At 36.6% G+C, this 13,279-nt stretch overlaps 1 protein-coding gene across 3 annotated transcripts in view; it reads left to right on the top strand.

Moving 5' to 3' along the window:
* The window catches only part of STAG1 (STAG1 cohesin complex component), a 499,240-nt gene that overhangs the window by 364,537 nt on the left and 121,424 nt on the right, over positions 1–13,279 (top strand). The gene's annotated exons all lie outside the window — the stretch shown is intronic.

A 13,279-nucleotide genomic window follows, 5' to 3' on the forward strand; every position in this document is an offset into this window, starting at 1 on the left:
ATTATTAACCTGTAGGTCATTTTTAGTTTATTTTTAAAGAGCTCAGGGCAATTTATTTTTTTTAATAGGTTGGAAAGTTTAAAATTTTTTTTAATTGAAAAATATTTAGTTTATATTATCCAATCTCTGTAATACAGCAAAGTGACTCAGTTATACAGATACATATATTCCTTTTTTTATATTCCTTTCCAATATGATTTATCACTGGATATTTGGTATAGTTTCCTGTGCTGTATATTAGGACCTTGTTTTTTATCCATTCTGAATGCAATAGTTTTCATCTACCAACCTCAGCCTCCCAGTCCATCTCTCTCTCTCTCCCCCTTCCCCATGGCAACCACAAGTCTGTTCTATATGTCAGTGATTCTGTTTCTATTTCATAGGTTCACTTGTAGCATATTTTAGATTCCACATATGAGTTCTCATGATATTTGTCTTGCTCTTTCTGACCTAACTTCACTTAGTATGATGCATCCATGTTGCTGCAAGTGGCATTATTTCATTTTTTTTTATGGCTGAGTAATATTTTATTGTTTATAATTACCATATCTTCTTAATCCATTCATCTGTCAATGGACATTTATGTTGTTTCTATATTTTGGCTATTGTGAACAGTGATGCATTGAATATAGGGGTACACATATCTTTTTGACTTACAGTTTTGTTCAGGTATATTCCCAGCAGTGGGACTACTGGATCATATAATAATTCTGCTTTTATAGTTTTCTGAGAAACCTTTATTCTGTTTTCCATAGTGGCTGTACAAACTTTCCTTCCCACCATCGGTGTAGGAAAGTTCCCTTTTTGCCACATCCTCTCTAGCATTTATTACTTGTAGACTTTTTAATGATGACCATTCTGACCGGTGTGAGGTGGTACCTCATTGTAGTTTTCATTTGCATTTCTCTAATAATTTAGTTACATTGAGCATCTTTTCATGGACTTAGTGGCCTTTTGTATGTCTTGTTTAGAGAAAGGTCTATTAAGGTTGTCTGCCTACATTTTGATTGGGTTATCTGGGTTTTTGTTGTTAAATTGTATTGAGTTGTTTGTATATTTTGGAGATTAAGCCCTTGTCTGTCACATCATTTGCAGATGCTTTCTCCCATTCCATAGGTTTTTTCAGTTTTGTTTTTTTTTAATGGTTTCCTTTGCTGTACAGAGGTATATAAATTTGATTATGTCTCATTGGTTTATTTCTATTGTCTTGGGAGACTGATCTAAGAAAACATTGGTTCAATTTATGTCACAGAGTGTTTTGCTTATGCTTTTTTCTAGGAGTTTTATGGTGTCTCTTCTTATGTTTAGTCTTTAAGCTATTTCAAGTTTATGTTTGTGCATTGTGTGAGGATGTGTTCTAACTCCATTGATGTATTGATACATGCAGGTCTCTAGCTTTCCTAGCACCACTAGCTGCAGAGACTTTCTTTTTCCCATTGTATATTCTGGTCTCATTTGTAAAATATTAATTGACCGTGGTTGTGTAGGTTTATTTCTGGGCCCTCTATTCCTTTGATTCACATGCCTGTTTTTGTGCCAGTACCGTGCTGTTTGGGTTACTATAGCTTTGTAGTATTGTCTGAAGTCTGGGAGAGTTATGCCTCCTGCTTGCTTTTTTCTTTTTTTTTTCCTTCCAGAACGCTCTGGTAATTCTGGGTCTTTTATGGTTTAATATAAATTTGTTATAGTTCTGTGGAAAATGTCATGAGTATTTTGATAGGGATAGCATTAACTCTGTGGATTACTTTGGCTAGTATTGCCTCTTTAACAGTGTTAATTATTCAAATTTAAAAGCATGGGTTATTTTTCCATTTTTTGAATTTTTTTATTCTATTTATTAATGTTTTGTAGTTTTAGCATATAAGTCTTTCACCTCCTTGGTTAGGTTTATACCTAGGTATTTTATTTTTGATGTAATTCTTTAAAATAGTATTTTTTTTTTTACATTCCCCTTCTGATATTTCATTGTTTGTGTAAATGAATGCAACCGATTTCTGAATGTTAATCTTGTATTCTACTATCCTGAATTCACTTTTTATATCTATTAGTTTTCATGTAGAGTCCTTGGAATTTTCTGTGTATAGTATCTTGTCATCTACACATAGTAAAAATTTTACCTTCCAGTTTGGATACCTTTTATTTCTTTTCCTTGTTTGATTGATGTGGCTAGAACTTCCGAAACTGTATTAAATAGAAGTGGTGACAGTGGGTATCCTTGTCTTATTCCAGCCTTTACTGTGAAGGCTTTCCATTTTACCTCGTTGAGTATTATAGTGGCTGTGGATTTCTCATAAATGGCTTTTAGTATATTGAGCTTTGTTCCCTCGTTTCTGACTTTGGTAAGAATTTTTATCATGAATGGATGTTAAATTTTGTCAAATTCTTTTTCTGCATCTATTGAGATGATCATGTGGTTTTTACTTTTCTTTTGTTAATGTGATGTTATTACATTCGTTTATTCATATATTTTGAACTATCCTTGTAAATCTGGGATATAATCTCACATAGTCATGTTATATTGTCTTTTTTATGTGTTACTAGATTCGGTTTGCTAGTATTTTATTGAGAATTTTTGCATCTATATTCATCAAAAATACTGACATGTCATTTTCTTTTTTGATAATGTCTTAGTCTGATTTTGGTATCAGTGTGATGGGGCTTCAGAGATTGTCTCTGAGAGTGTTCCCTCCTCTTGAGTCTTTTCTAAGAGTTTAACAAGAATCAGTATACGTTCTTATATGTGTGTTTGTAGAAGTTGTCTGTGAAACCACCCGGTCCTGGACTGAATTTTTTTTTAGGACGTTTTTTAATTACAGGTTGTATTTTACTTTTAGTGATCAGTCTTTTCAAATTATTTATTTCTTCTTGATTCACTTTTGGTTGTCTATATGTTTCTACACAGTTGTCCATTTCTTCTAAGTTGTCAATTTGTTGCTGTATAATTGCAGTATTCTCTCACCTTTTTCCCCCCCTGCACTATCAATTGAAATTTCTCCTTTTTCACTTCTTATTTTGTTTATTTGGGTGCCATCTCTGTTCTTCTTGGTGAGCCTGGCCAGAGGTTTGTCTATTTCGTTTGCCCTTTCAAAGAACCAGCTCTTGGATTTGTTGTTGTTGTTGTTGTTTTTTAATCTTTATTTTCTTTCCACCCTGATCTTTATTATTTCACTCCTTTGACTTTAATTTTTTGTTATTGTTTTTGTTCTCCTTTTTCTAATTCTTTTAGGTGATAGTTTAGGGTGTTTACTTGAAATGTTTTGGTTTTTGATCAAGGCCTGTATCACTCTGAACATTCCTCTGAGAACTGCTTTTGCTGCATCCAGATTTTTTATGATTGTGTTTTTATTGTCATTTGTCTCAAGGTATTTTTAAAATTCTTTTATTATGATTTCCTCATTGACCCATTTTTCAGTAGCATGTTATTTAGTCTCCAGGTCATCATTTTTTTCTCATTTCTTTCCTGTGGTTGATTTCTGGTTCCATGCCATTGTGGTCAGAGAAGATACTTGAAACAGTTTCTGTACTATTTGTTAAGATTAGTTTTGTGCCCCAGGATGTGGTCAGTCCTAGAGAATGTTCCATGTGCAGTTGAAAAGAATGTTTATTTGGGGTTTTGTTTTTTTGTTTGTTTTCTTTTTTGGATGTGCTGCTGCTGCTGCTAAGTCGCTTCAGTCGTGTCCGACTCTGTGCGACCCCATAGATGGCAGCCCACCAGGCTCCCCCATCCCTGGGATTCTCCAGGCAAGAACACTGGAGTGGGTTGCCATTTCCTTCTCCAATGCATGAAAGTGAAAACTGAAAGTGAAGTCGCTCAGTCGTATCCGACTCTTAGTGACCCCATGGACTGCAGCCTACCAGGCTCCTCCGTCCACGGGATTTTCCAGGCAAGAGTACTGGAGTAGGGTGCCATTGCCTTCTCCGTTTTTGGATGTAGTATCCTAAAAATACCAATTAAGCAAAGCTGTTCTGTTGTATCATTAAGGACTTATGTTGCCTTATTGATTCTCTGTATGGAAGATCTGTCTATTGGTGTGAGTAGGATGTTAGAGTCTCCTGCTTTTAATATATTCATATTGATTTCTCCCTTTATGTTCTGTTAGTATTGGGGTGCTCGTATATTAGGTGCCTATATATTGAAGTGGGTAAAAATCCTCTTATTGTATTGATCCTTTTATCATTATTAATGCCCTTTATCTTTCAGCCTTTGCTTTAAAGTCTTTGGATTTCTTGTATATTTTTAATTCGTCATTGCCCTGTTTTTTCAAGTCTGTTAACCCCTTCCTAATCCACTTGATTTAGACTGATACTCATATGGCTCAAATACATTTCTTAAAAAAAAAGAAAAGAAAAAGAATCTGCATCTTCTTACTGTCCTTCCGTATGTTTTATGATTTTGATGTCCCTTTTCATATCTTCATATTTATCCCTTTGCTGTTCCTTGTGTTCATCATTGCTTTCACAAATAGGGTTTCTGTTTTTGTTTTTTCCTTTTCATCTGTATTCTGGCTAATTTAAGTGCTTTACTTTTCAGTTGTGATTTCCTCCTTCCTATTTCTTCTATTTAGCAATGACCTTTCAATATTTATTTTAGGATAAGTTTAATATTGCTATGTTGTTTTAGTTTCTGTTTCTCTGAAAAATTCTTTATTTCTCCTCCTATTCTAAATGATAATCTTGCTGGCTAGAATATTCTAGGTTGCAGATTTTTCTCTTTTAAGACTTTGAATATATTTCATCACTCCCTTCTGGCCTGCAGTATTTCTGCAGAGAAATCAGCTGACTGCCTTATGGGAATTGCTTGTTAAAAACTTTTTTCTCTTCCTTTAGATTCCTTTAGAATCTAAGGATTCTAAGGATTCCTTTAGAATCCTCTCCTTTTAACTTGTGCCTTTTTTTTTTTATTATAATAGGTGTTTGTGTAGATCTGATTGTGTTCATCTTGTTTGGGACCTTCTGTGCTTTCTGTATCTGGATATCTGTTTCCTTCTTTAAGTTTGGAAAATTTTCTGCCATAATTTCATCAAATACATTTTTAATCCTCTGTCCTCCTTTTTCCTCTTCTGGAATTCCTATTATGCATAGATTAACCCACTTTATATTATCCCATAGGTCTCTTTATGTTAGGTTTTTTTTGTGTGTGTTATTTTTGGCATTCTGTCTACTGCCTTGATTTGGTAGTTTTTTGTGTGTTTTTTTTTTTAATTTAATTTAATTTAATTTAATTTATTTATTTTTTGCTTTAATTTTATTTTATTTTTAAACTTTACATAATTGTATTAGTTTTGCCAAATATCAAAATGAATCCGCCACAGGTATACATGTGTTCCCCATCCTGAACCCTCCTCCCTCCCCATACCATCCCTCTGGGTTGTCCCAGTGCACTAGCCCCAAGCATCCAGTATCGTGCATCAAACCTGGACTGGGATCTCGTTTCATACATGATATTTTACATGTTTCAATGCCATTCTCCCAAATCTTCCCATCCTCTCCCTCTCCCACAGAGTCCATAAGACTGTTCTATACATCAGTGTCTCTTTTGCTGTCTCATACACCGGGTTATTGGTACCATCTTTCTAAATTCCATATATATGTGTTATTATACTGTATTGGTGTTTTTCCTTCTGGATTCCTTCACTCTGTATAATAGGCTCCAGTTTCATCCACCTCATTAGAACTGATTCAAATGTATTCTCTTTAATGGCTGAGTAATACTCCATTGTGTATATGTACCACGGCTTTCTTATCCATTCATCTGCTGATGGACATCTACGTTGCTTCCATGTCCTGGCTATTATAAACAGTGCTGTGATGAACATTGGGGTACACGTGTCTCTTTCCCTTCTGGTTTCCTCAGTGTGTATGCCCAGCAGTGGGATTGCTGGATCATAAGGCAGTTCTATTTCCAGTTTTTTAAGGAATCTCCACACTGTTCTCCATAGTGGCTGTACTAGTTTGCGTTCCCACCAACAGTGTAAGAGGGTTCCCTTTTCTCCACACCCTCTCCAGCATTTATTATTTGTAGACTTTTGGATCGCAGCCATTCTGACTGGTGTGAAATGGTACCTCATAGTGGTTTTGATTTGCATTTCTCTGATAATGAGTGATGTTGAGCATCTTTTCATGTGTTTGTTAGCCATCTGTATGTCTTCTTTGGAGAAATGTCTATTTAGTTCTTTGGCCCATTTTTTGATTGGGTCATTTATTTTTCTGGAGTTGAGCTGTAGGAGTTGCTTGTATATTTTTGAGATTAGTTGTTTGTCAGCTGCTTCATTTGCTATTATTTTCTCCCATTCTGAAGGCTGTCTTTTCACCTTGCTAATAGTTTCCTTTGATGTGCAGAAGCTTTTAAGGTTAATTAGGTCCCATTTGTTTATTTTTGCTTTTATTTCCAATATTCTGGGAGGTGGGTCATAGAGGATCCTGCTGTGATGTATGTCAGAGAGTGTTTTGCCTATGTTCTCCTCTAGGAGTTTTATAGTTTCTGGTCTTACGTTTAGATCTTTAATCCATTTTGAGTTTATTTTTGTGTATGGTGTTAGAAAGTGTTCTAGTTTGATTCTTTTACAAGTGGTTGACCAGATTTCCCAGCACCACTTGTTAAAGAGATTGTCTTTAATCCATTGTATATTCTTGCCTCCTTTGCCAAAGATAAGGTGTCCAAATGTGCGTGGATTTATCTCTGGGCTTTCTATTTTGTTCCATTGATCTATATTTCTGTCTTTGTACCAGTACCATACTGTCTTGATAACTGTGGCTTTGTAGTAGAGCCTGAAGTCAGGTAGGTTGATTCCTCCAGTTCCATTCTTCTTTCTCAAGATCGCTTTGGCTATTCGAGGTTTTTTGTATTTCCATACAAATTGTGAAATTATTTGTTCTAGCTCTGTGAAGAATACTGTTGGTAGCTTGATAGGGATTGCATTGAATCTATAAATTGCTTTGGGTAGTATACTCATTTTCACTATATTGATTCTTCCGATCCATGAACATGGTATATTTCTCCATCTATTAGTGTCCTCTTTGATTTCTTTCACCAGTGTTTTATAGTTTTCTATATATAGGTCTTTAGTTTCTTTAGGTAGATATATTCCTAAGTATTTTATTCTTTCTGTTGCAATGGTGAATGGAATTGTTTCCTTAATTTCTCTTTCTGTTTTCTCATTATTAGGGTATAGGAATGCAAGGGATTTCTGTGTGTTGATTTTATATCCTGCAACTTTACTATAGTCATTGATTAGTTCTAGTAATTTTCTGGTGGAGTCTTTAGGGTTTTCTATGTAGAGGATCATGTCATCTGCAAATAGTGAGAGTTTTACGTCTTCTTTTCCAATTTGGATTCCTTTTATTTCTTTTTCTGCTCTGATTGCTATGGCCAAAACTTCCAAAACTATGTTGAATAGTAATGGTGAGAGTGGGCACCCTTGTCTTGTTCCTGACTTTAGAGGAAATGCTTTCAATTTTTCACCATTGAGGATAATGTTTGCTGTGGGTTTGTCATACATAGCTTTTATTATGTTGAGGTATGTTCCTTCTATTCCTGCTTTCTGGAGAGTTTTTATCATAAATGGATGTTGAATTTTGTCAAAGGCTTTCTCTGCATCTATTGAGATAATCATATGGTTTTTATTTTTCAATTTGTTAATGTGGTGTATTACATTGATTGATTTGCGGATATTGAAGAATCCTTGCATCCCTGGGATAAAGCCCACTTGGTCATGGTGTATGATCTTTTTAATGTGTTGTTGGATTCTGATTGCTAGAATTTTGTTAAGGATTTTTGCATCTATGTTCATCAGTGATATTGGCCTGTAGTTTTCTTTTTTTATGGGATCTTTGTCAGGTTTTGGTATTAGGGTGATGGTGGCCTCATAGAATGAGTTTGGAAGTTTACCTTCCTCTGCAATTTTTTGGAAGAGTTTGAACAGGATAGGTGTTAGCTTTTCTTTAAAGTTTTGGTAGAATTCAGCTGTGAAGCCGTCTGGACCTGGGCTTTTGTTTGCTGGAAGATTTTTGATTACAGTTTCAATTTCCATGCTTGTGATGGGTCTGTTAAGATTTTCTATTTCTTCCTGGTCGAGTTTTGGAAAGTTGTACTTTTCTAAGAATTTGTCCATTTCTTCCATGTTGTCCATTTTACTGGCATATAATTGTTGATAGTAGTCTCTTATGATCCTTTGTATTTCTGTGTTGTCTGTTGTGATCTATCCATTTTCGTTTCTTATTTTATTGTTCTGATTTTTCTCCCTTTGTTTCTTGATGAGTCTGGCTAATGGTTTGTCAATTTTATTTATCCTTTCAAAGAACCAGGTTTTGGTTTTGTTGATTTTTTGCTATGGTCTCTTTTGTTTCTTTTGCATTTATTTCTGCTCTAATTTTTAATATTTCTTTCCTTCTACTAACCCTGGGGTTCTTCATTTCTTCCTTTTCTAGTTGCTTTAGGTGTAGAGTTAGGTTATTTATTTGACTTTTTTCTTGTTTCTTGAGGTGTGCCTGTATTGCTATGAACTTTCCCCTTAGGACTGCTTTTACCGTGTCCCACAGGTTTTGGGTTGTTGTGTTTTCATTTTCATTCGTTTCTATGCAAATTTTGATTTCTTTCTTGATTTCTTCTGTGATTTGTTGGTTATTCAGCAGGATTTGGTAGTTTTTAATCAGTCTTATTTTCCAGATCACTTATTCTTTCTTCTGCATTCGTTCTGCTATTATTCATTGCCTTGAGCTCAGGTTTTGTCTCAGGAAAGGAATTTTCTAATTTTTCTTGACACCTCCTTATAGCTTCTACTTCCTTTTTATAATACCCTGCATTTTCATCAATAGTGTTTATTAATTTCTGCAGTATTTTCAATACCTCCTTTTTGAAGTCCGTATCTGTTAGGCTGAAGAGGTCTGTTACATTGTTTATTCCTTCAGGGGCATTTTCTCGGTCTTTTAACTGAAAGTGGTTCCTCTGCTTTTTCATTTTCTTATATTTCTCTTACTCTGAGTTTAGGAGGAACAATTATCTACTGAGGTCTTAGAAGGCTGTTTATCAGCAGGAGTGAAGAGAAGCAAAAGCAAAGGAAAAAAGGAATGATACACCCATCTGAATGCAGAGTTCCAAAGAATAGCAAGGAGAGATAAGAATGCCTTCTTAAGTGAACAATGCAAGGAAATAGAGGAAAACAATAAAATGGGAAAGGCTAACAGTCTCTTCAAGAAAATTAGAGATACCAAGGAAACATTTCATGCAAAGATGAACACAATAAAGGACAGAAACAGTATGGACCTAACAGGAGCATAAATATTAAGAAGAGGGAGCAAGAATACACAGAAGAACTTTGCAAAATAGGTCTTAATGACCCAGATAACCACAGTGGTGTGATCACTCACCTAGAGTGATAGCCTGGAGTGCGAAGTGAAGGAGGCCTTAGGAAGAAGCATCACTACAAACAATATGCCAGCAAATTTGGAAAACTCAGCAGTAGCCACAGGACTGGATAAGCTCAGTTTTCATTCCAATCCCAAAGAAAGGCAATGTCAAAGAATGTTCAGACTACTGCACAATTGCACTCATTTCACATGCTAATAGGTAATGCTCAAAATCCTTCAAGCTAGGCCTCAGCAGTATGTGAATAAAGAACTCCCATATGTACAGACTGTATTTAGATAATGCAGAGGAACCAGAAATCAAATTGCCAACATCCGTTGCATCATAGAAAAAGCAAGGCAATTCCAGAAAAACATTTACTTCTGCTTCATTGACTCTGCTAAAGCCTTTAGCTGTGTGGATCACAACAAACTGTGGAAAATTCTTTAAGAGATGGAGATACCAGATGAACTTACCTGCCTCCTGAGAAATCTGTATGGAGGTTGAGAAGCAACAGTTCAAACCTGACATGGAACAACAGTCTGGTTCCACACTGGGAAAGGAGTATGTCAAGGCAGACCCGTTCCAAATTGGGAAAAGAGCACATCAAGGCTGTATACTGTCACCTTGCTTATTTAACATATATACAGAGTACATCATGAGAAATACCTGGCTGGATGAAGCTCAAGATGAAATCAAGATTGCCAGAATAAATATCAGTAACCTCAGTTATTTAAATGACACCCACCCTCATGGAAGAAATTGAAGAGGAACTAAAGAGCCTCTTGATAAAAGTGAAAGAGGAGAATGATAAAGCTGGCCTAAAACTCAGTGTTCAGTAAACTAAAATCATGGCATCCAGTCCCATCACTTCATGGCAAATAGATGGGAATAAAATGAAAACAGTGACAAACTTTATTTTCTTGGGCCCCAAAATCACTGTGGATGGTGACTGCAGCTATGAGATTAAAAGACGCTTGCTCCTTGGAAGAAAAGCTTTGACATACCTAAACAATGTATTAAAAAGAAGATATATCACTTTGCCAACAAAGGTCTGTCGAGTCAAAGCTGTGGTTTTTCCAGTAGTCATGTACAGATGTGAGAATTGTACCATAAAAAAGGCTGAGCATTGAAGAATTAATGCCTTTGAACTGTGGTGTTGGAGAAGACTCTTGAGAATCCCTTGGACAGCCAGGAGATCAAACTAGTCCATCCTAAAGGAAATCAACCATGAATATTCATTGGAAAGACTAATGCTGAAGCTGAAGCTCCAGTACTTTGGCCACCTGATGTGAAGAGCTGACTCATTGAGATGACTGATACTAGGAAAGATTGAGGGCAGGAGGAGAAGGAGGTGACAGAGGATTAGATGGTTGGATGACAACATTGACTCAATGGACATGAGTTTGACCAACTCCTTGGGATAGTGAAGGACAGGGAAACTTGGCATGCTGCAATCCATGGGGTCGCAAATAGTCAAACACCAATGAGTGACTGAACAACAACGTCCCTGTGTAACTTGTGTGGATTCAAACAATTTTTGTTTTTGACTTGAGGGGTGTTTTTGGTTTACATGCTTGCTGTCTCTTTCCTCAGCCTATGCTGGCTATTGTCCCTTTGATAGGAGATGTGCGGGTGCTCACTCCCAGGGAGGCACATCAGTAATCACCTCCCAATCATGGGTCCCTAGCAGTGGCAGCAGCAAGTCACCAGTCTTTAGGAAAGTTGGCCACTGAGCGTGGGACCCTAGGTGGCGACAGTGTGTCATGCACCCCTGGGAGGTGGGAGCAGTGATTGGTGCCAGGTCACAGGGTCCTCTTCAGCAGCAGTGGGCCATCCTCATTTCTGGGGATGTTGGTCCTGGATCACAGGACCCTCAGCAGTGACAGGCCATGCTGACTTCTGGGAAGATGGGGCCAGTGACACCCATTCACAGAATTTTTGGCAAGGTGGCAGCAACAGCAGCAATCTGCACCTGCATCTGGAGTCCAAGATGGCAGCCACAGCTCACAGCCTCCCCTGGAGTTCATGTAGGCAGAGCCCTGCTGCCTGCAAGTGCATGGAGAAAGCAGCATTGGCCCACCCGTCTCCTCACACACCTCCTAACAATGGTCCCATGGCTCTCTGGCAGGCCCAGGCTTCTTCCCAGTTTCCTTTGGTTGTGGTGCACTGCTCTGTAGCCCCTCAGGCTGTCTTCCTGCAGCCAACTCCAGTCCAGTCTCCAGGGTCACTGAAGCCTGAGCCTTAGTACCCAGCCCCCACCATCTCTAGATACCTCAGGCTGGAGAGTGCTGGGTGGTGAGGACCTGACTCTGCTTTGCCCTCTGCACACCTATTGCTGGGCTCTCTGAGGCTCCAAAGCTCCACCTGTGTCCCTGCTAGTGAGAGGACTTGCTCGTGTGATGAAAGCATTCCTCTTTCACAGCTCCCTCCCAGAGGCATAGGTCTTGTCTGTATTCCTTTCTCTTTTTTTTTGTTTTTCTTTTGCCCTACCCACTTTTCATGCCCTTTTGGAAGTCTGACGTCTTCTGCCAGTGTTCAGTAGATGTTCTATGAGAGTTGTTCCACACATAAATGTATTTTTGATGTATCTGTGGGAAGATGAGCTCCACATCCTACTCCTCTGCCATCTTGATCTAGTCCCCCAAACATGTTTTTTTAATAGTAGTGTGCTAAGTATTATAAAAGATATTTAGAAAATGACAAAATTACATAAATTATAATGAAAGTTTCCAGTGGAATTTACTAATGCCATTTTTGCTATAAGAGATATTTCAGAGCATCACAGATGGGTTGTTCAATTTCACAATTATTGATTTTTATTTGATGATTAGAAAGTTAGATGGAAATAGATGGTTCTTATTTCCTATCTCATGTGAGGGGAAATCCAGTTAGTATGTACATAGTGAATTTTTTCCTGAATATTTATTTTCCCTAGCAATTCAGATTCTTTTCTCTTCACTAATAAATCCCATGCTCGATTTCGTTTTTGTTTTCCAGTCTTCATGTAGTTTTTGGGGTCTTCATGTCTAAGTCTCATCTCAGGTGCATCCAGTTAAATTTTACTACAGTGTGAGACATTACAGGATTTCACCCTGTGCCATTATGCGGGCATATCCACACAATTAAACCCGAAAAGACCAACTTCTTAGTAGGAATAAGTTTAAAGTCTTTCATTTTTGTTCCCCACTACTACCATACCAGTTTTCCTCCTTTCCTTATCTCCCTAGTAGAGTATTATATTGAATTTCAGTAACAATAACATTGACTAGTTTTAGCGGAACTTATGTATGTCCACAAAATCTGGGGAAAATACCAATTTGATGTTACTTATCAAAAAATAACCACCCTTTTCAAATAAATCGCTAAACTATGTTTGTAGAAATCTTCTGTCAAGATAAAGAAAGAGGTAGATTTCTCTTTTATATTGTTGATAAAATGATTTAAGGAGTTTTCCATAGAATGATTTTAAAAACTTCTTGTGTGCTCTCCAGTTGCTTTACTTAGAAAAGGGGATAAGTGTTAAATATTTATTTCTAAACTTTCTTTTTTGTCATTCCCTTTTCATCACCTTGTATTTTTTTTTTCCTCTGAGGACCAAAGTAATTTCCTTTCTCTCCATTTAATCATCTGGTTGAAACTGCTCATTGTATAGGCTATAGCTTCTGTGTTCAGATCCAACTCTAATGAGCTGATAAAATTTCTTCTCTCTTTTTTTTAAGATTGCATTTTAATTATCAATTGCATTTTTCCATTTTTATTGCAATATAATTGCCTTTATCATTGTTTTGGTTTAAGGTGTACAGAATAATTTGATATTCTATTTTTATTTAGAATATTATAATATATACTATAATATATTATGTTACTATAATACTATATAACTATTATATAATATATTACTATTATATAGTTTACCCTCCTAAAAATAAGACA

Source organism: Bos javanicus, chromosome 1 (genome assembly GCF_032452875.1).
Source record: "Bos javanicus breed banteng chromosome 1, ARS-OSU_banteng_1.0, whole genome shotgun sequence".
Lineage (NCBI taxonomy): Eukaryota > Metazoa > Chordata > Mammalia > Artiodactyla > Bovidae > Bos > Bos javanicus.